Raw genomic sequence first — 25,053 nt, 5'->3', positions numbered from 1 at the left:
ACCTTCAGTCACGACACTATAGGATACAGAGGTGCTGTGACCTTCAGTCACGACACTATAGGCTACAGAGGGGCTCCGACCTTCAGTCACGACACTATAGGCTACAGAGGGGCTCCGAACTTCAGTCACGACACTATAGGCTACACTGGGGCACCGACCTTCAGTCACGACACTTTAGGCTACAGAGGGGCTCTGACCATCAGTCACGACACTATAGGCTACAGAGGGGCTCTGACCATCAGTCACGACACTATAGGCTACAGAGGGGCTCCGAACTTCAGACACGACACTATAGGCTACAGAGGGGTTCCGACCTTCAGTCACGACACTTTCGGCTACAGAGGGGCTCCGACCTTCAGTCACGACACTATAGGCTACAGAGGGGCTCTGACCTTCAGTCACGACACTATAGGCTACAGAGGGGCTCCGAACTTCAGTCACGACACTATAGGCTACAGAGGTGCTGTGACCTTCAGTCAGGACTCTATAGGCTACAGAGGGGCTCCGACCTTCAGTCACGACACTATAGGATACAGAGGTGCTGTGACCTTCAGTCACGACACTATAGGCTACAGAGGGGCTCCGACCTTCAGTCACGACACTATAGGCTACAGAGGGGCACCGACCTTCAGTCACATCACTATAGGTTACAGAGGGGCTCCGACCTTCAGTCACGACTCTATAGGCTACAGAGGGGCTCCGACCTTCAGTCACGACACTGTAGGCTACAGAGGGGCACCGACCTTCAGACAAGACACTATAGGTTACAGAGGGGCTCCGACCTTCAGTCACGACACTATAGGCTACAGAGGGGCTCCGACCTTCAGTCACGACACTATAGGCTACAGAGGGGCTCTGTCCTTCAGTCACAACAGTATAGGCTACAGAGGGGCTCCGACCTTCAGTCACGACACTATAGGCTACAGAGGGGCTCTGACCTTCAGTCACGACACTATAGGCTACAGAGGGGCTCCGAACTTCAGTCACGACACTATAGGCTACAGAGGTGCTGTGACCTTCAGTCAGGACTCTATAGGCTACAGAGGGGCTCCGACCTTCAGTCACGACACTATAGGATACAGAGGTGCTGTGACCTTCAGTCACGACACTATAGGCTACAGAGGGGCTCCGACCTTCAGTCACGACACTATAGGCTACAGAGGGGCTCCGAACTTCAGTCACGACACTATAGGCTACACTGGGGCACCGACCTTCAGTCACGACACTTTAGGCTACAGAGGGGCTCTTGTCCTTCAGTCACGACACTATAGGCTACAGAGGGGCTCTGACCATCAGTCACGACACTATAGGCTACAGAGGGGCTCTGACCATCAGTCACGACACTATAGGCTACAGAGGGGCTCTGACCATCAGTCACGACACTATAGGCTACAGAGGGGCTCCGAACTTCAGACACGACACTATAGGCTACAGAGGGGCTCCGAACTTCAGTCACGACACTATAGGCTACACTGGGGCACCGACCTTCAGTCACGACACTTTAGGCTACAGAGGGGCTCTTGTCCTTCAGTCACGACACTATAGGCTACAGAGGGGCTCTGACCATCAGTCACGACACTATAGGCTACAGAGGGGCTCTGACCATCAGTCACGACACTATAGGCTACAGAGGGGCTCCGAACTTCAGACACGACACTTTCGGCTACAGAGGGGCTCCGACCTTCAGTCACGACACTATAGGCTACAGAGGGGCTCCGACCTTCAGTCACGACACTATAGGCTACAGAGGGGCTCTTGTCCTTCAGTCACGACACTATAGGCTACAGAGGGGCTCTGACCATCAGTCACGACACTATAGGCTACAGAGGGGCTCTGACCATCAGTCACGACACTATAGGCTACAGAGGGGCTCCGAACTTCTGACACGACACGATAGGCTACAGAGGGGTTCCGACCTTCAGTCACGACACTTTCGGCTACAGAGGGGCTCCGACCTTCAGTCACGACCCTATAGGCTACAGCGGGGCTCTGACCTTCAGTCACGACACTATAGGCTACAGAGGGGCTCCGACCTTCAGTCACGACACTCTAGGCTACAGAGGGGCTCTGACCATCAGTCACGACACAATAGGCTACAGAGGGGCACCGACCTTCAGTCACATCACTATAGGTTACAGAGGGGCTCCGACCTTCAGTCACGACTCTATAGGCTACAGAGGGGCTCCGACCTTCAGTCACGACACTGTAGGCTACAGAGGGGCACCGACCTTCAGACAAGACACTATAGGTTACAGAGGGGCTCCGACCTTCAGTCACGACACTATAGGCTACAGAGGGGCTCCGAACTTCAGTCACGACACTATAGGCTACACTGGGGCACCGACCTTCAGTCACGACACTTTAGGCTACAGAGGGGCTCTTGTCCTTCAGTCACGACACTATAGGCTACAGAGGGGCTCTGACCATCAGTCACGACACTATAGGCTACAGAGGGGCTCTGACCATCAGTCACGACACTATAGGCTACAGAGGGGCTCCGAACTTCAGACACGACACTATAGGCTACAGAGGGGTTCCGAACTTCAGTCACGACACTTTCGGCTACAGAGGGGCTCCGACCTTCAGTCACGACACTATAGGCTACAGAGGGGCTCCGACCTTCAGTCAAGACACTATAGGCTACAGAGGGGCTCTTGTCCTTCAGTCACGACACTATAGGCTACAGAGGGGCTCTGACCATCAGTCACGACACTATAGGCTACAGAGGGGCTCTGACCATCAGTCACGACACTATAGGCTACAGAGGGGCTCCGAACTTCAGACACGACACTATAGGCTACAGAGGGGTTCCGACCTTCAGTCACGACACTTTCGGCTACAGAGGGGCTCCGACCTTCAGTCACGACCCTATAGGCTACAGCGGGGCTCTGACCTTCAGTCACGACACTATAGGCTACAGAGGGGCTCCGACCTTCAGTCACGACACTCTAGGCTACAGAGGGGCTCTGACCATCAGTCACGACACAATAGGCTACAGAGGGGCACCGACCTTCAGTCACATCACTATAGGTTACAGAGGGGCTCCGACCTTCAGTCACGACTCTATAGGCTACAGAGGGGCTCCGACCTTCAGTCACGACACTGTAGGCTACAGAGGGGCACCGACCTTCAGACAAGACACTATAGGTTACAGAGGGGCTCCGACCTTCAGTCACGACACTATAGGCTACAGAGGGGCTCCGACCTTCAGTCACGACACTATAGGCTACAGAGGGGCTCTGTCCTTCAGTCACAACAGTATAGGCTACAGAGGGTCTCCGACCTTCAGTCACGACACTATAGGCTACAGAGGGGCTCCGACCTTCAGTCACGACACTATAGGCTACAGAGGGGCTCTGACCTTCAGTCACGACACTATAGGCTACAGAGGGGCCGTGACCTTCAGTCACGACACTATAGGCTACAGAGGGGCTCCGACCTTCAGTCACGACACTATAGGCTACAGAGGGGCTCTGACCTTCAGTCACGACACTATAGGCTACAGAGGGGCCGTGACCTTCAGTCACGACACTATAGGCTACAGAGGGGCTCCGACCTTCAGTCACGACACTATAGGCTACAGAGGGGCTCTGACCTTCAGACACGACACTATAGGCTACAGAGGGGCCGTGACCTTCAGTCACGACACTATAGGCTACAGAGGGGCTCCGACCTTCAGTCACGACACTATAGGCTACAGAGGGGCTCTGACCTTCAGTCACGACACTATAGGCTACAGAGGGGCCGTGACCTTCAGTCACGACACTATAGGCTACAGAGGGGCTATGACCTTCAGTCACGACACTATAGGCTACAGAGAGGCTCTGACCATCAGTCACGACACAATAGGCTACAGAGGGGCACCGACCTTCAGTCACATCACTATAGGTTACAGAGGGGCTCCGACCTTCAGTCACGACTCTATAGGCTACAGAGGGGCTCCGACCTTCAGTCACGACACTGTAGGCTACAGAGGGGCACCGACCTTCAGTCACGACACTATAGGCTACAGAGGGGCTCCGACCTTCAGTCACGACACTATAGGCTACAGAGGGGCTCCGACCTTCAGTCACGACACTATAGGCTACAGAGGGGCTCCGACCTTCAGTCACGACACTACAGACTACAGAGAGGCTCCGACCTTCAGTCACGACACTATAGGCTACAGAGGGGCTCCGACCTTCAGTCACGACACTATAGGCTACAGAGGGGCTCCGACCTTCAGTCACGACACTATAGGCTACAGAGGTTCAGTGACATTCAGTCACGACACTATAGGCTACAGAGGGGCTCCGACCTTCAGTCACATCACTATAGGCTATATAGGGGATATGACCTTCAGTCACGACACTATAGGCTACAGAGGTTCTCCGACCTTCAGTCACGACACTATAGGCTACAGAGGGGCTCCGACCTTCAGACACGACATTATAGGCTACAGAGTGGCTCCGACCTTCAGTCACGACACTGTAGGCTACAGAGGGGCTCCGACCTTCAGTCACGACACTATAGGCTACAGATGGGCTCCGACCTTCAGTCACGACACTATAGGCTACAGAGGGGCTCCGACCTTCAGACACGACACTATAGGCTACAGAGGGGCTCCGACCTTCAGACACGACACTATAGGCTACAGAAGGGCTTTGACCTTCAGTCACGACACTATAGGCTACAGAGGGGCTCCGACCTTCAGAGACGACACTATAGGCTACAGAGGGGCTCCGACCTTCAGTCACGACACTGTAGGCTACAGAGGGGCTCCGACCTTCAGTCACGACACTATAGGCTACAGAGGGGCTCCGACCTTCAGACACGACACTATAGGCTACAGAGGGGCTCCGACCTTCAGACACGACACTATAGGCTACAAAAGGGCTTTGACCTTCAGTCACGACACTATAGGCTACAGAGGGGCTCCGACCTTCAGTCACGACACTATAGGCTACAGAGGGGCTCCGACCTTCAGTCACGACACTCTAGGCTACAGAGGGGCTCTGACCATCAGTCACGACACAATAGGCTACAGAGGGGCACCGACCTTCAGTCACATTACTATAGGTTACAGAGGGGCTCCGACCTTCAGTCACGACTCTATAGGCTACAGAGGGGCTCCGACCTTCAGTCACGACACTGTAGGCTACAGAGGGGCACCGACCTTCAGACAAGACACTATAGGTTACAGAGGGGCTCCGACCTTCAGTCACGACACTATAGGCTACAGAGGGGCTCCGACCTTCAGTCACGACACTATAGGCTACAGAGGGGCTCCGACCTTCAGTCACGACACTACAGACTACAGAGGGGCTCCGACCTTCAGTCACGACACTATAGGCTACAGAGGGGCTCCGACCTTCAGTCACGACACTGTAGGCTACAGAGGGGCTCCGACGTTCAGTCACAACACTATAGGCTACAGTGGGGCTCCGACCTTCAGTCACGACACTATAGGCTACAGAGGGGCTCCGACATTCAGTCACTACACTATAGGCTACAGAGGTGCAGTGACATTCAGTCACGACACTATAGGCTGCAGAGTGGCTCCGACCTTCAGTCACGACACTGTAGGCTACAGAGGGGCTCCGACCTTCAGTCACGACACTATAGGCTACAGAGGGGCTCCGACCTTCAGTCACGACACTATAGGCTACAGAGGGGCTCCGACCTTCAGACACGACACTATAGGCTACAGAGGGGCTCCGACCTTCAGTCACGACACTATAGGCTACAGAGGGGCTCCGACCTTCAGACACGACACGATAGGCTACAGAAGGGCTTTGACCTTCAGTCACGACACTATAGGCTACAGAGGGGCTCCGACCTTCAGAGACGACACTATAGGCTACAGAGGGGCTCCGACCTTCAGTCACGACACTATAGGCTACAGAGGGGCTCTGACCTTCAGTCACGACACTATAGGCTACAGAGGGGCTCCGACCTTCAGTCACGACACTATAGGCTACAGAGGTGCTCTGACCTTCAGTCACGACTCTATAGGCTACAGAGGGGCTCCGACCTTCAGTCACGACACTATAGGATACAGAGGTGCTGTGACCTTCAGTCACGACACTATAGGCTACAGAGGGGCTCCGACCTTCAGTGACGACACTATAGGCTACAGAGGGGCTCCGAACTTCAGTCACGACACTATAGGCTACACTGGGGCACCGACCTTCAGTCACGACACTTTAGGCTACAGAGGGGCTCCGACCTTCAGTCACGACACTATAGGCTACAGAGGGGCTCTTGTCCTTCAGTCACGACACTATAGGCTACAGAGGGGCTCTGACCATCAGTCACGACACTATAGGCTACAGAGGGGCTCTGACCATCAGTCACGACACTATAGGCTACAGAGGGGCTCCGAACTTCAGACACGACACTATAGGCTACAGAGGGGTTCCGACCTTCAGTCACGACACTTTCGGCTACAGAGGGGCTCCGACCTTCAGTCACGACACTATAGGCTACAGAGGGGCTCTGACCTTCAGTCACGACACTATAGGCTACAGAGGGGCTCCGACCTTCAGTCACGACACTCTAGGCTACAGAGGGGCTCCGACCTTCAGTCACAACACTGTAGGCTACAGAGGGGCTCCGACCTTCACTCACGACACTAAAGGCTACAGAGGGGCACCGACCTTCAGTCACGACACTATAGGCTACAGAGGGGCTCCGACCTTCAGTCACGACACTATAGGCTACAGAGGGGCTCTGACCTTCAGTCACGACTCTATAGGCTACAGAGGGGCTCCGACCTTCAGTCACGACACTGTAGGCTACAGAGGGGCACCGACCTTCAGACAAGACACTATAGGTTACAGAGGGGCTCCGACCTTCAGTCACGACACTATAGGCTACAGAGGGGCTCCGACCTTCAGTCACGACACTATAGGCTACAGAGGGGCTCCGACCTTCAGTCACGACACTACAGACTACAGAGGGGCTCCGACCTTCAGTCACGACACTATAGGCTACAGAGGGGCTCCGACCTTCAGTCACGACACTATAGGCTACAGAGGGGCTCTGACCTTCAGACACGACACTATAGGCTACAGAGGGGCCGTGACCTTCAGTCACGACACTATAGGCTACAGAGGGGCTCCGACCTTCAGTCACGACACTATAGGCTACAGAGGGGCTCTGACCTTCAGTCACGACACTATAGGCTACAGAGGGGCCGTGACCTTCAGTCACGACACTATAGGCTACAGAGGGGCTATGACCTTCAGTCACGACACTATAGGCTACAGAGAGGCTCTGACCATCAGTCACGACACAATAGGCTACAGAGGGGCACCGACCTTCAGTCACATCACTATAGGTTACAGAGGGGCTCCGACCTTCAGTCACGACTCTATAGGCTACAGAGGGGCTCCGACCTTCAGTCACGACACTGTAGGCTACAGAGGGGCACCGACCTTCAGTCACGACACTATAGGCTACAGAGGGGCTCCGACCTTCAGTCACGACACTATAGGCTACAGAGGGGCTCCGACCTTCAGTCACGACACTATAGGCTACAGAGGGGCTCCGACCTTCAGTCACGACACTATAGGCTACAGAGGGGCTCCGACCTTCAGTCACGACACTCTAGGCTACAGAGGGGCTCTGACCATCAGTCACGACACAATAGGCTACAGAGGGGCACCGACCTTCAGTCACATTACTATAGGTTACAGAGGGGCTCCGACCTTCAGTCACGACTCTATAGGCTACAGAGGGGCTCCGACCTTCAGTCACGACACTGTAGGCTACAGAGGGGCACCGACCTTCAGACAAGACACTATAGGTTACAGAGGGGCTCCGACCTTCAGTCACGACACTATAGGCTACAGAGGGGCTCCGACCTTCAGTCACGACACTACAGACTACAGAGGGGCTCCGACCTTCAGTCACGACACTATAGGCTACAGTGGGGCTCCGACCTTCAGTCACGACACTATAGGCTACAGAGGGGCTCCGACCTTCAGTCACGACACTATAGGCTACAGAGGTGCAGTGACATTCAGTCACGACACTATAGGCTACAGAGGGGCTCCGACCTTCAGTCACATCACTATAGGCTATATAGGGGATATGAACTTCAGTCACGACACTATAGGCTACAGAGGTTCTCCGACCTTCAGTCACGACACTATAGGCTACAGAGGGGCTCCGACCTTCAGACACGACACTATAGGCTACAGAGTGGCTCCGACCTTCAGTCACGACACTGTAGGCTACAGAGGGGCTCCGACCTTCAGTCACGACACTATAGGCTACAGAGGGGCTCCGACCTTCAGTCACGACACTATAGGCTACAGAGGGGCTCCGACCTTCAGACACGACACTATAGGCTACAGAGGGGCTCCGACCTTCAGTCACGACACTATAGGCTACAGAGGGGCTCCGACCTTCAGACACGACACTATAGGCTACAGAAGGGCTTTGACCTTCAGTCACGACACTATAGGCTACAGAGGGGCTCCGACCTTCAGAGACGACACTATAGGCTACAGAGGGGCTCCGACCTTCAGTCACGACACTATAGGCTACAGAGGGGATCTGACCTTCAGTCACGACACTATAGGCTACAGAGGGGCTCCGACCTTCAGTCACGACACTATAGGCTACAGAGGTGCTCTGACCTTCAGTCACGACTCTATAGGCTACAGAGGGGCTCCGACCTTCAGTCACGACACTATAGGATACAGAGGTGCTGTGACCTTCAGTCACGACACTATAGGCTACAGAGGGGCTCCGACCTTCAGTGACGACACTATAGGCTACAGAGGGGCTCCGAACTTCAGTCACAACACTATAGGCTACACTGGGGCACTGACCTTCAGTCACGACACTTTAGGCTACAGAGGGGCTCCGACCTTCAGTCACGACACTATAGGCTACAGAGGGGCTCTTGTCCTTCAGTCACGACACTATAGGCTACAGAGGGGCTCTGACCATCAGTCACGACACTATAGGCTACAGAGGGGCTCTGACCATCAGTCACGACACTATAGGCTACAGAGGGGCTCCGAACTTCAGACACGACACTATAGGCTACAGAGGGGTTCCGACCTTCAGTCACGACACTTTCGGCTACAGAGGGGCTCCGACCTTCAGTCACGACACTATAGGCTACAGAGGGGCTCTGACCTTCAGTCACGACACTATAGGCTACAGAGGGGCTCCGACCTTCAGTCACGACACTCTAGGCTACAGAGGGGCTCCGACCTTCAGTCACAACACTGTAGGCTACAGAGGGGCTCCGACCTTCACTCACGACACTAAAGGCTACAGAGGGGCACCGACCTTCAGTCACGACACTATAGGCTACAGAGGGGCTCCGACCTTCAGTCACGACACTATAGGCTACAGAGGGGCTCTGACCTTCAGTCACGACACTATAGGCTACAGAGGGGCCGTGACCTTCAGTCACGACTCTATAGGCTACAGAGGGGCTCTGACCATCAGTCACGACACTATAGGCTACAGAGGGGCTCTGACCATCAGTCACGACACTATAGGCTACAGAGGGGCTCCGAACTTCAGACACGACACTATAGGCTACAGAGGGGTTCCGACCTTCAGTCACGACACTTTCGGCTACAGAGGGGCTCCGAACTTCAGTCACGACACTATAGGCTACAGAGGGGCTCCGACCTTCAGTCACGACACTATAGGCTACAGAGGGGCTCTTGTCCTTCAGTCACGACACTATAGGCTACAGAGGGGCTCTGACCATCAGTCACGACACTATAGGCTACAGAGGGGCTCTGACCATCAGTCACGACACTATAGGCTACATAGGGGCTCCGAACTTCAGACACGACACTATAGGCTACAGAGGGGTTCCGACCTTCAGTCACGACACTTTCGGCTACAGAGGGGCTCCGACCTTCAGTCACGACACTATAGGCTACAGATGGGCTCTGACCTTCAGTCACGACACTATAGGCTACAGAGGGGCTCCGACCTTCAGTCACGACACTCTAGGCTACAGAGGGGCTCTGACCATCAGTCACGACACAATAGGCTACAGAGGGGCTCCGACCTTCAGTCACGACACTACAGACTACAGAGGGGCTCCGACCTTCAGTCACGACACTATAGGCTACAGAGGGGCTCCGACCTTCAGTCACGACACTGTAGGCTACAGAGGGGCTCCGACGTTCAGTCACAACACTATAGGCTACAGTGGGGCTCCGACCTTCAGTCACGACACTATAGGCTACAGAGGGGCTCTGACCTTCAGTCATGACACTATAGGCTACAGAGGGGCTCTGACCTTCAGTCACGACACTATAGGCTACAGAGGGGCTCCGACATTCAGTCACGACACTATAGGCTACAGAGGTGCAGTGACATTCAGTCACGACACTATAGGCTACAGAGGGGCTCCGACCTTCAGTCACATCACTATAGGCTATATAGGGGATATGACCTTCAGTCACGACACTATAAGCTACAGAGGTTCTCCGACCTTCAGTCACGACACTATAGGCTACAGAGGGGCTCCGACCTTCAGACACGACACTATAGGCTACAGAGTGGCTCCGACCTTCAGTCACGACACTGTAGGCTACAGAGCGGCTCCGACCTTCAGTCACGACACTATAGGCTACAGAGGGGCTCCGACCTTCAGTCACGACACTATAGGCTACAGAGGGGCTCCGACCTTCAGACACGACACTATAGGCTACAGAGGGGCTCCGACCTTCAGACACGACACTATAGGCTACAGAAGGGCTTTGACCTTCAGTCACGACACTATAGGCTACAGAGGGGCTCCGACCTTCAGAGACGACACTATAGGCTACAGAGGGGCTCCGACCTTCAGTCACGACACTATAGGCTACAGAGGGGCTCTGACCTTCAGTCACGACACTATAGGCTACAGAGGGGCTCCGACCTTCAGTCACGACACTATAGGCTACAGAGGTGCTCTGACCTTCAGTCACGACTCTATAGGCTACAGAGGGGCTCCGACCTTCAGTCACGACACTATAGGATACAGAGGTGCTGTGACCTTCAGTCACGACACTATAGGCTACAGAGGGGCTCCGACCTTCAGTGACGACACTATAGGCTACAGAGGGGCTCCGAACTTCAGTCACGACACTATAGGCTACACTGGGGCACCGACCTTCAGTCACGACACTTTAGGCTACAGAGGGGCTCCGACCTTCAGTCACGACACTATAGGCTACAGAGGGGCTCTTGTCCTTCAGTCACGACACTATAGGCTACAGAGGGGCTCTGACCATCAGTCACGACACTATAGGCTACAGAGGGGCTCTGACCATCAGTCACGACACTATAGGCTACAGAGGGGCTCCGAACTTCAGACACGACACTATAGGCTACAGAGGGGTTCCGACATTCAGTCACGACACTTTCGGCTACAGAGGGGCTCCGACCTTCAGTCACGACACTATAGGCTACAGAGGGGCTCTGACCTTCAGTCACGACACTATAGGCTACAGAGGGGCTCCGACCTTCAGTCACGACACTCTAGGCTACAGAGGGGCTCCGACCTTCAGTCACAACACTGTAGGCTACAGAGGGGCTCCGACCTTCACTCACGACACTAAAGGCTACAGAGGGGCACCGACCTTCAGTCACGACACTATAGGCTACAGAGGGGCTCCGACCTTCAGTCACGACACTATAGGCTACAGAGGGGCTCTGACCTTCAGTCACGACTCTATAGGCTACAGAGGGGCTCCGACCTTCAGTCACGACACTGTAGGCTACAGAGGGGCACCGACCTTCAGACAAGACACTATAGGCTATATAGGGGATATGACCTTCAGTCACGACACTATAGGCTACAGAGGTTCTCCGACCTTCAGTCACGACACTATAGGCTACAGAGGGGCTCCGACCTTCAGACACGACACTATAGGCTACAGAGTGGCTCCGACCTTCAGTCACGACACTGTAGGCTACAGAGGGGCTCCGACCTTCAGTCACGACACTATAGGCTACAGAGGGGCTCCGACCTTCAGTCACGACACTATAGGCTACAGAGGGGCTCCGACCTTCAGTCACGACACTATAGGCTACAGAGGGGCTCCGACCTTCAGACACGACACTATAGGCTACAGAGAGGCTCCGACCTTCAGTCACGACACTATAGGCTACAGAGGGGCTCCGACCTTCAGACACGACACTATAGGCTACAGAAGGGCTTTGACCTTCAGTCACGACACTATAGGCTACAGAGGGGCTCCGACCTTCAGAGACGACACTATAGGCTACAGAGGGGCTCCGACCTTCAGTCACGACACTATAGGCTACAGAGGGGCTCTGACCTTCAGTCACGACACTATAGGCTACAGAGGGGCTCCGACCTTCAGTCACGACACTATAGGCTACAGAGGTGCTCTGACCTTCAGTCACGACTCTATAGGCTACAGAGGGGCTCCGACCTTCAGTCACGACACTATAGGATACAGAGGTGCTGTGACCTTCAGTCACGACACTATAGGCTACAGAGGGGCTCCGACCTTCAGTGACGACACTATAGGCTACAGAGGGGCTCCGAACTTCAGTCACGACACTATAGGCTACACTGGGGCACCGACCTTCAGTCACGACACTTTAGGCTACAGAGGGGCTCCGACCTTCAGTCACGACACTATAGGCTACAGAGGGGCTCTTGTCCTTCAGTCACGACACTATAGGCTACAGAGGGGCTCTGACCATCAGTCACGACACTATAGGCTACAGAGGGGCTCTGACCATCAGTCACGACACTATAGGCTACAGAGGGGCTCCGAACTTCAGACACGACACTATAGGCTACAGAGGGGTTCCGACCTTCAGTCACGACACTTTCGGCTACAGAGGGGCTCCGACCTTCAGTCACGACACTATAGGCTACAGAGGGGCTCTGACCTTCAGTCACGACACTATAGGCTACAGAGGGGCTCCGACCTTCAGTCACGACACTCTAGGCTACAGAGGGGCTCCGACCTTCAGTCACAACACTGTAGGCTACAGAGGGGCTCCGACCTTCACTCACGACACTAAAGGCTACAGAGGGGCACCGACCTTCAGTCACGACACTATAGGCTACAGAGGGGCTCCGACCTTCAGTCACGACACTATAGGCTACAGAGGGGCTCTGACCTTCAGTCACGACACTATAGGCTACAGAGGGGCCGTGACCTTCAGTCACGACTCTATAGGCTACAGAGGGGCTCTGACCTTCAGTCACGACACTATAGGCTACAGAGGGGCACCGACCTTCAGTCACATCACTATAGGTTACAGAGGGGCTCCGACCTTCAGTCACGACGCTATAGGCTACAGAGGTGCTCCGACCTACAGTCACGACACTATAGGCTACAGAGGGGCTCCGACCTTCAGTCACGACACTATAGGCTACAGAGGGGCTCTGAACTTCAGTCACGACACTGTAGGCTACAGAGGGGCTCCGAACTTCAGTCACGACACTATAGGCTACAGAGGTGCTGTGACCTTCAGTCACGACACTATAGGCTACAGAGGGGATCTGACCTTAAGTCACGACACTACAGGCTACAGAGGGGCTCCGACCTTCAGTCACGACACTATAGGCTACAGAGGGGCTCCGACCTTCAGTAACGACACTATAGGCTACAGAGGGGCTCTGACCATCAGTCACGACACTATAGGCTACAGAGGGGCTCAGACCTTCAGTAACGACACTATAGGTTACAGAGGGGCTCTGACCATCAGTCACGACACTATAGGCTACAGAAGGGCTCTGACCTTCAGTCACGACACTATAGGCTACAGAGGGGCTCTGACCTTCAATCACGACACTATAGGCTACAGAGGGGCTCCGACCTTCAGTCACGACACTATAGGCTACAGAGGGTCTCTGACCTTCAGTCACGACACTGTAGGCTACAGAGGGGCTCCGACCTTCAGTCACGACACTATAGGCTACAGAGGGGCTCCGACCATCAGTCACGACACTGTAGGCTACAGAGGGGCTCCGACCTTCATTCACGACACTATAGGCTACAGAGGTGATCCGACCTTCAGTCACGATACTGTAGTCTACAGAGGGGCTCCGACCTTCATTCACGACACTATAGGCTACAGAGGTGCTCCCACCTTCAGTCACGACACTGTAGGCTACAGAGGGGCTCCGACCTTCATTCACGACAATATAGGCTACAGAGGAGCTCCGACCTTCAGTCACGACACTGTAGGCTACAGAGGGGCTCCGACCTTCATTCACGACACTATAGACTACAGAGGGGCTCCGACCTTCAGTCACGACACTATAGGCTACAGAGGGGCTCCGACCTTCAGTCACGAAACTATAGGCTACAGAGGGGCTCCGACCTTCAGTCACGACACTGTAGGCTACAGAGGGGCACCGACCTTCAGACACGACACTATAGGTTACAGAGGGGCTCCGACCTTCAGTCACAACACTATAGGCTACAGAGGGGCTCCGACCTTCAGTCACGATACTACAGGCTACAGAGGGGCTCCGACCTTCAGTCACGACACTATAGGCTACAGAGGGGCTCCGACCTTCAGTAACGACACTGTAGGCTGCAGAGGGGCACCGACCTTCAGTCACGACACTATAGGCTACAGAGGGGCTCCGACCTTCAGTAACGACACTATAGGCTACAGAGGGGCTATGACCATCAGTCACGACACTATAGGCTACAGAGGGGCTCTGACCTTCAGTAACGACACTATAGGCTACAGAGGGGCACCGACCTTCCGTCACATCACTATAGGCTACAGAGGGGCTCTGACCTTCAGTCACGACACTATAGGCTACGGAGGGGCTCTGACCTTCAGTGACGACACTATAGGCTACAGAGGGGCTCCGACCTTCAGTCACGACACTATAGGCTACAGAGGGGCTCCGACCTTCAGTCACGACACTATAGGCTACAGAGGGGCTCCGACCTTCAGACACGACACTATAGGCTACAGAGGGGCTCTGACCTTCAGTCACGACACTATAGGCTACAGAGGGGCTCTGACCTTCAGTCACGACACTATAGGCTACAGAGGGGCTCTGACCTTCAGTCACGACACTATAGGCTACAGAGGGGCTCCGACCTTCAGACACGACACTATAGGCTACAGAGTGGCCCTGACCGTCAGTCACATCACAATAGGCTACAGAGGGGATCTGACCTTCAGTCACGACACTATAGGCTACAGAGGGGCTCCGACCTTCAGTCAGGACACTATAGGCTACAGAGGGGCTCCGACCTTCAGACACGACACTATAGGCTACAGAGGGGCTCCGACCTTCAGTCACGACAGTATAGGCTACAGAGGTTCTGTGACCTTCAGTCACGACACTATAGGCTACAGAGGTTCTGTGACCTTCAGTCACGACACTATAGGCTACAGAGGGGCACCGACCTTCAGTCACGACACTATAGGCTACAGAGGGGCTCTGACCTTCAGTCACGACACTATAGGCTACAGAGGGGCTCCGACCTTCAGACACGACACTATAGGCTACAGAGTGGCCGTGACCTTCAGTCACATCAGTATAGGCTACAGAGGGGATCTGACCTTCAGTCACGACACTATAGGCTACAGAGGGGCTCCGACCTTCAGTCAGGACACTATAGGCTACAGAGGGGCTCCAGCCTTCAGACACGACACTATAGGCTACAGAGGGGCTCCGACCTTCAGTCACGACACTATAGGCTACAGAGGGGCTCTGACCTTCAGTCACGACACTATAGGCTACAGAGGGGCTCTGACCTTCAGTCACGACACTATAGGCTACAGAGGGGCTCCGACCTTCAGTCACGACACTATAGGCTACAGAGGGGCTCTGACCTTCAGTCACGACACTATAGGCTACAGAGGGGCTCCGACCTTCAGTCACGACACTATAGGCTACAGAGGGGCTCCGACCTTCAGTCACGACACTATAGGCTACAGAGTTTCTGTGACCTTCAGTCACGATACTATAGGCTACAGAGGTTCTGTGACCTTCAGTCACGACACTATAGGCTACAGAGGGGCACCGACCTTCAGTCACGACACTATAGGCTACAGAGGGGATCTGAACTTCAGTCACGACACTACAGGCTACAGAGGGACTCCGAACTTCAGTCACGATACTATAGGCTACAGAGGGGCTCCGACCTTCAGTCACGACACTATAGGCTACAGAGGGGCTCCGACCTTCAGTAACGACACTATAGGTTACAGAGGGGCTCTGACCATCAGTCACGACACTATAGGCGACAAAGGGGCTCTGACCTTCAGTAACGACACTATAGGCTACAGAGGGGCACCGACCTTCCGTCACATCACTATAGGCTACAGAGGGGCTCTGACCTTCAGTCACGACACTATAGGCTACAGAGGGGCTCCGACCTTCAGTCACGACACTGTAGGCTACAGAGGGGCTCCGACCTTCAGACACGACACTATAAGCTACAGAGGGGCTCTGACCTTCAGTCACGACACTATAGGCTACAGAGGGGCTCTGACCTTCAGTCACGACACTATAGGCTACAGAGGGGCTCTGACCTTCAGTCACGACACTATAGGCTACAGAGGGGCTCCGACCTTCAGTCACGACACTGTAGGCTACAGAGGGGCTCCGACCTTCAGACTCGACACTATAGGCTACAGAGGGGCTCTGACCTTCAGTCACGACACTATAGGCTACAGAGGGGCTCTGACCTTCAGTCACGACACTATAGGCTACAGAGGGGCTCCGACCTTCAGACATGACACTATAGGCTACAGAGTGGCCGTGACCTTCTGTCACATCACTATAGGCTACAGAGGGGGATCTGACCTTCAGTCACGACACTATAGGCTACAGAGGGGCTCCGACCTTCAGTCAGGACACTATAGGCTACAGAGGGGATCCGACCTTCAGACACGACACTATAGGCTACAGAGGGGCTCCGACCTTCAGTCACGACACTATAGGCTACAGAGGTGCTCTGACCTTCAGTCACGACACTATAGGCTACAGAGGGGCTCTGACCTTCAGTCACGACACTATAGGCTACAGAGGGGCTCCGACCTTCAGTCACGACACTATAGGCTACAGAGGGGCTCTGACCTTCAGTCACGACACTATAGGCTACAGAGGGGCTCCGACCTTCAGTCACGACACTATAGGCCACAAAGGTTCTGTGACCTTCAGTCACGACACTATAGGCTACAGAGGTTCTGTGACCTTCAGTCACGACACTATAGGCTACAGAGGGGCACCGACCTTCAGTCACGACACTATAGGCTACAGAGGGGCTCTGACCTTCAGTCACGACACTATAGGCTACAGAGGGGCTCCGACCTTAAGACACGACACTATAGGCTACAGAGTGGCCGTGACCTTCAGTCACATCACTATAGGCTACAGAGGGGATCTGACCTTCAGTCACGACACTATAGGCTACAGAGGGGCTCCGACCTTCAGTCAGGACACTATAGGCTACAGAGGGGCTCCGACCTTCAGACACGACACTATAGGCTACAGAGGGGCTCCGACCTTCAGTCACGACACTATAGGCTACAGAGGGGCTCTGACCTTCAGTCACGACACTATAGGCTACAGAGGGGCTCTGACCTTCAGTCACGACACTATAGGCTACAGAGGGGCTCCGACCTTCAGTCACGACACTATAGGCTACAGAGGGGCTCTGACCTTCAGTCACGACACTATAGGCTACAGAGAGGCTCCGACCTTCAGTCACGACACTATAGGCTACAGAGGTTCTGTGACCTTCAGTCACGACACTATAGGCTACAGAGGTTCTGTGACCTTCAGTCACGACACTATAGGCTACAGAGGGGCACTGACCTTCAGTCACGACACTATAGGCTACAGAGGGGATCTGAACTTCAGTCACGACACTACAGGCTACAGAGGGGCTCCGACCTTCAGACACGACACTATAGGCTACAGAGGGGCTCTGACCTTCAGTCACGACACTATAGGCTACAGAGGGGCTCTGACCTTCAGTCACGACACTATAGGCTACAGAGGGTCACCGACCTTCAGACATGACACTATAGGCTACAGAGTGGCCGTGACCTTCTGTCACATCACTATAGGCTACAGAGGGGATCTGACCTTCAGTCACGACACTATAGGCTACAGAGGGGCTCCGACCTTCAGTCAGGACACTATAGGCTACAGAGGGGATCCGACCTTCAGACACGACACTATAGGCTACAGAGGGGCTCCGACCTTCAGTCACGACACTATAGGCTACAGAGGTGCTCTGACCTTCAGTCACGACACTATAGGCTACAGAGGGGCTCTGACCTTCAGTCACGACACTATAGGCTACAGAGGGGCTCCGACCTTCAGTCACGACACTATAGGCTACAGAGGGGCTCTGACCTTCAGTCACGACACTATAGGCTACAGAGGGGCTCCGACCTTCAGTCACGACACTATAGGCCACAGAGGTTCTGTGACCTTCAGTCACGACACTATAGGCTACAGAGGTTCTGTGACCTTCAGTCACGACACTATAGGCTACAGAGGGGCACCGACCTTCAGTCACGACACTATAGGCTACAGAGGGGCTCTGACCTTCAGTCACGACACTATAGGCTACAGAGGGGCTCCGACCTTAAGACACGACACTATAGGCTACAGAGTGGCCGTGACCTTCAGTCACATCACTATAGGCTACAGAGGGGATCTGACCTTCAGTCACGACACTATAGGCTACAGAGGGGCTCCGACCTTCAGTCAGGACACTATAGTCTACAGAGGGGCTCCGACCTTCAGACACGACACTATAGGCTACAGAGGGGCTCCGACCTTCAGTCACGACACTATAGGCTACAGAGGGGCTCTGACCTTCAGTCACGACACTATAGGCTACAGAGGGGCTCTGACCTTCAGTCACGACACTATAGGCTACAGAGGGGCTCCGACCTTCAGTCACGACACTATAGGCTACAGAGGGGCTCTGACCTTCAGTCACGACACTATAGGCTACAGAGAGGCTCCGACCTTCAGTCACGACACTATAGGCTACAGAGGTTCTGTGACCTTCAGTCACGACACTATAGGCTACAGAGGGGCACTGACCTTCAGTCACGACACTATAGGCTACAGAGGGGATCTGAACTTCAGTCACGACACTACAGGCTACAGAGGGACTCCGACCTTCAGTCACGATACTATAGGCTACAGAGGGGCTCCGACCTTCAGTAACGACACTATAGGCTACAGAGGGGCTCTGACCATCAGTCACGACACTACAGGCTACAGAGGGGCTCCGACCTTCAGTAACGACACTATAGGTTACAGAGGGGCTCTGACCATCAGTCACGACACTATAGGCGACAGAGGGGCTCTGACCTTCAGTAACGACACTATAGGCTACAGAGGGGCACCGACCTTCCGTCACATCACTATAGGCTACAGAGGGGCTCTGACCTTCAGTCACGACACTATAGGCTACAGAGGGGCTCTGACCTTCAGTCACGACACTATAGGCTACAGAGGGGCTCCGACCTTCAGTCACGACACTATAGGCTACAGAGGGGCTCCGACCTTCAGACACGACACTTTAGGCTACAGAGGGGCTCTGACCTTCAGTCACGACACTATAGGCTACAGAGGGGCTCTGACCTTCAGTCACGACACTATAGGCTACAGAGAGGCTCTGACCTTCAGTCACGACACTATAGGCTACAGAGGGGCTCCGACCTTCAGACACGACACTATAGGCTACAGAGGGGCTCCGACCTTCAGTCACGACACTATAGGCTACAGAGTGGCTCTGACCTTCAGTCACGACACTATAGGCTACAGAGGGGCTCTGACCTTCAGTCACGACACTATAGGCTACAGAGGGGCTCCGACCTTCAGTCACGACACTATAGGCTATAGAGGGGCTCTGACCTTCAGTCACGACACTATAGGCTACAGAGGGGCTCCGACCTTCAGTCACGACACTATAGGCTACAGAGGTTCTGTGACCTTCAGTCACGACACTATAGGGTACAGAGGTTCTGTGACCTTCAGTCACGACACTATAGGCTACAGAGGGGCACCGACCTTCAGTCACGACACTATAGGCTACAGAGGGGCTCTGTCCTTCATTCACGACACTATAGGCTACAGAGGGGCTCCGACCTTCAGTCACGACACTATAGGCTACAGAGGGGCTCTGACCTTCAGTCACGACACTATAGGCTACAGAGGGGCTCGGACCTTCAGTCACGACACTATAGGCTACAGAGGGGCTCCGACCTTCAGACACGACACTATAGGCTACAGAGGGGCTCCGACCTTCAGTCACGACACTATAGGCTACAGAGGGGCTCCGACCTTCAGACACGACACTATAGGCTACAGAGGGGCTCCGACCTTCAGTCACGACACTTTCGGCTACAGAGGGGCCCTGACCTTCAGTCACGACACTATAGGCTACAGAGGGGCTCTGACCTTCAGTCACGACACTATAGGCTACAGAGGGGCTCGGACCTTCAGTCACGACACTATAGGCTACAGAGGGGCTCCGACCTTCAGACACGACACTATAGGCTACAGAGGGGCTCCGACCTTCAGTCACGACACTTTCGGCTACATAGGGGCCCTGACCTTCAGTCACGACACTATAGGCTACAGAGGGGCTCTGACCTTCAGTCACGATACTATAGGCTACAGAGGGGCTCCGACCTTCAGTCACGACACTCTAGGCTACAGAGGGGCTCTGTCCTTCAGTCACGACACTATAGGCTACAGAGGGGCTCCGACCTTCACTCACGACACTAAAGGCTACAGAGGGGCACCGACCTTCAGTCACGACACTATAGGCTACAGAGGGGCTCCGACCTTCAGTTACGACACTATAGGCTACAGAGGGGCTCTGACCTTCAGTCACGACACTATAGGCTACAGAGGGGCTCCGACCTTCAGTCACGACACTATAGGCTACAGAGGGGCTCCGAACTTCAGTCACGACACTGTAGGCTACAGAGGGGCTCCGACCTTCAGTCACGACACTATAGGCTACAGAGGTGCTGTGACCTTCAGTCACGACACTATAGGCTACAGAGGGGCTCCGACCTTCAGTCACGACACTATAGGCTACAGAGGGGCTCCGACCTTCAGTAATGACACTATAGGCTACAGAGGGGCTCTGACCATCAGTCACGGCACTATAGTCTACAGAGGGGCTCCGACCTTCAGTAATGACACTATAGGCTACAGAGGGGCTCTGACCATCAGTCACGACACTATAGGCGACAGAGGGGCTCTGACCTTCAGTAACGACACTATAGGCTACAGAGGGGCTCTGACCTTCAGTCACGACACTATAGGCTACAGAGGGGCTCCGACCTTCAGTCACGACACTATAGGCTACAGAGGGGCTCTGACCTTCAGTCACGACACTATAGGCTACAGAGAGGCTCCGACCTTCAGTCACGACACTATAGGCTACAGAGGTTCTGTGACCTTCAGTCACGACACTATAGGCTACAGAGGTTCTGTGACCTTCAGTCACGACACTATAGGCTACAGAGGGGCACTGACCTTCAGTCACGACACTATAGGCTACAGAGGGGATCTGAACTTCAGTCACGACACTACAGGCTACAGAGGGGCTCCGACCTTCAGACACGACACTATAGGCTACAGAGGGGCTCTGACCTTCAGTCACGACACTATAGGCTACAGAGGGGCTCTGACCTTCAGTCACGACACTATAGGCTACAGAGGGTCTCCGACCTTCAGACATGACACTATAGGCTACAGAGTGGCCGTGACCTTCTGTCACATCACTATAGGCTACAGAGGGGATCTGACCTTCAGTCACGACACTATAGGCTACAGAGGGGCTCCGACCTTCAGTCAGGACACTATAGGCTACAGAGGGGATCCGACCTTCAGACACGACACTATAGGCTACAGAGGGGCTCCGACCTTCAGTCACGACACTATAGGCTACAGAGGTGCTCTGACCTTCAGTCACGACACTATAGGCTACAGAGGGGCTCTGACCTTCAGTCACGACACTATAGGCTACAGAGGGGCTCCGACCTTCAGTCACGACACTATAGGCTACAGAGGGGCTCTGACCTTCAGTCACGACACTATAGGCTACAGAGGGGCTCCGACCTTCAGTCACGACACTATAGGCCACAGAGGTTCTGTGACCTTCAGTCACGACACTATAGGCTACAGAGGTTCTGTGACCTTCAGTCACGACACTATAGGCTACAGAGGGGCACCGACCTTCAGTCACGACACTATAGGCTACAGAGGGGCTCTGACCTTCAGTCACGACACTATAGGCTACAGAGGGGCTCCGACCTTAAGACACGACACTATAGGCTACAGAGTGGCCGTGACCTTCAGTCACATCACTATAGGCTACAGAGGGGATCTGACCTTCAGTCACGACACTATAGGCTACAGAGGGGCTCCGACCTTCAGTCAGGGCACTATAGTCTACAGAGGGGCTCCGACCTTCAGACACGACACTATAGGCTACAGAGGGGCTCCGACCTTCAGTCACGACACTATAGGCTACAGAGGGGCTCTGACCTTCAGTCACGACACTATAGGCTACAGAGGGGCTCTGACCTTCAGTCACGACACTATAGGCTACAGAGGGGCTCCGACCTTCAGTCACGACACTATAGGCTACAGAGGGGCTCTGACCTTCAGTCACGACACTATAGGCTACAGAGAGGCTCCGACCTTCAGTCACGACACTATAGGCTACAGAGGTTCTGTGACCTTCAGTCACGACACTATAGGCTACAGAGGGGCACTGACCTTCAGTCACGACACTATAGGCTACAGAGGGGATCTGAACTTCAGTCACGACACTACAGGCTACAGAGGGACTCCGACCTTCAGTCACGATACTATAGGCTACAGAGGGGCTCCGACCTTCAGTAACGACACTATAGGCTACAGAGGGGCTCTGACCATCAGTCACGACACTACAGGCTACAGAGGGGCTCCGACCTTCAGTAACGACACTATAGGTTACAGAGGGGCTCTGACCATCAGTCACGACACTATAGGCGACAGAGGGGCTCTGACCTTCAGTAACGACACTATAGGCTACAGAGGGGCACCGACCTTCCGTCACATCACTATAGGCTACAGAGGGGCTCTGACCTTCAGTCACGACACTATAGGCTACAGAGGGGCTCTGACCTTCAGTCACGACACTATAGGCTACAGAGGGGCTCCGACCTTCAGTCACGACACTATAGGCTACAGAGGGGCTCCGACCTTCAGTCACGACACTATAGGCTACAGAGGGGCTCCGACCTTCAGACACGACACTATAGGCTACAGAGGGGCTCTGACCTTCAGTCACGACACTATAGGCTACAGAGGGGCTCTGACCTTCAGTCACGACACTATAGGCTACAGAGAGGCTCTGACCTTCAGTCACGACACTATAGGCTACAGAGGGGCTCCGACCTTCAGACACGACACTATAGGCTACAGAGGGGCTCCGACCTTCAGTCACGACACTATAGGCTACAGAGTGGCTCTGACCTTCAGTCACGACACTATAGGCTACAGAGGGGCTCTGACCTTCAGTCACGACACTATAGGCTACAGTGGGGCTCCGACCTTCAGTCACGACACTATAGGCTATAGAGGGGCTCTGACCTTCAGTCACGACACTATAGGCTACAGAGGGGCTCCGACCTTCAGTCACGACACTATAGGCTACAGAGGTTCTGTGACCTTCAGTCACGACACTATAGGGTACAGAGGTTCTGTGACCTTCAGTCACGACACTATAGGCTACAGAGGGGCACCGACCTTCAGTCACGACACTATAGGCTACAGAGGGGCTCTGTCCTTCATTCACGACACTATAGGCTACAGAGGGGCTCCGACCTTCAGTCACGACACTATAGGCTACAGAGGGGCTCTGACCTTCAGTCACGACACTATAGGCTACAGAGGGGCTCGGACCTTCAGTCACGACACTATAGGCTACAGAGGGGCTCCGACCTTCAGACACGACACTATAGGCTACAGAGGGGCTCCGACCTTCAGTCACGACACTTTCGGCTACAGAGGGGCCCTGACCTTCAGTCACGACACTATAGGCTACAGAGGGGCTCTGACCTTCAGTCACGACACTATAGGCTACAGAGGGGCTCGGACCTTCAGTCACGACACTATAGGCTACAGAGGGGCTCCGACCTTCAGACACGACACGATAGGCTACAGAGGGGCTCCGACCTTCAGTCACGACACTTTCGGCTACATAGGGGCCCTGACCTTCAGTCACGACACTATAGGCTACAGAGGGGCTCTGACCTTCAGTCACGATACTATAGGCTACAGAGGGGCTCCGACCTTCAGTCACGACACTCTAGGCTACAGAGGGGCTCCGACCTTCAGTCACGACACTGTAGGCTACAGAGGGGCTCCGACCTTCACTCACGACACTAAAGGCTACAGAGGGGCACCGACCTTCAGTCACGACACTATAGGCTACAGAGGGGCTCCGACCTTCAGTTACGACACTATAGGCTACAGAGGGGCTCTGACCTTCAGTCACGACACTATAGGCTACAGAGGGGCTCCGACCTTCAGTCACGACACTATAGGCTACAGAGGGGCTCCGACCTTCAGTCACGACACTATAGGCTACAGAGGGGCTCCGACCTTCAGTAATGACACTATAGGCTACAGAGGGGCTCTGACCATCAGTCACGGCACTATAGTCTACAGAGGGGCTCCGACCTTCAGTAATGACACTATAGGCTACAGAGGGGCTCTGACCATCAGTCACGACACTATAGGCGACAGAGGGGCTCTGACCTTCAGTAACGACACTATAGGCTACAGAGGGGCACCGACCTTCCGTCACATCACTATAGGCTACAGAGGGGCTCTGACCTTCAGTCACGACACTATAGGCTACAGAGGGGCTCTGACCTTCAGTCACGACACTATAGGCTACCGAGGGGCTCCGACCTTCAGTCACGACACTATAGGCTACAGAGGGGCCGTGACCTTCCGTCACATCACTATAGGCTACAGAGGGGCTCTGACCTTCAGTCACGACACTATAGGCTACAGAGGGGCTCTGACCT

Source organism: Hemitrygon akajei, chromosome 12 (genome assembly GCF_048418815.1).
Source record: "Hemitrygon akajei chromosome 12, sHemAka1.3, whole genome shotgun sequence".
Lineage (NCBI taxonomy): Eukaryota > Metazoa > Chordata > Chondrichthyes > Myliobatiformes > Dasyatidae > Hemitrygon > Hemitrygon akajei.
The sequence above is the reverse complement of the archived record's forward strand: the minus strand, read 5'-3'. Positions refer to the sequence as shown.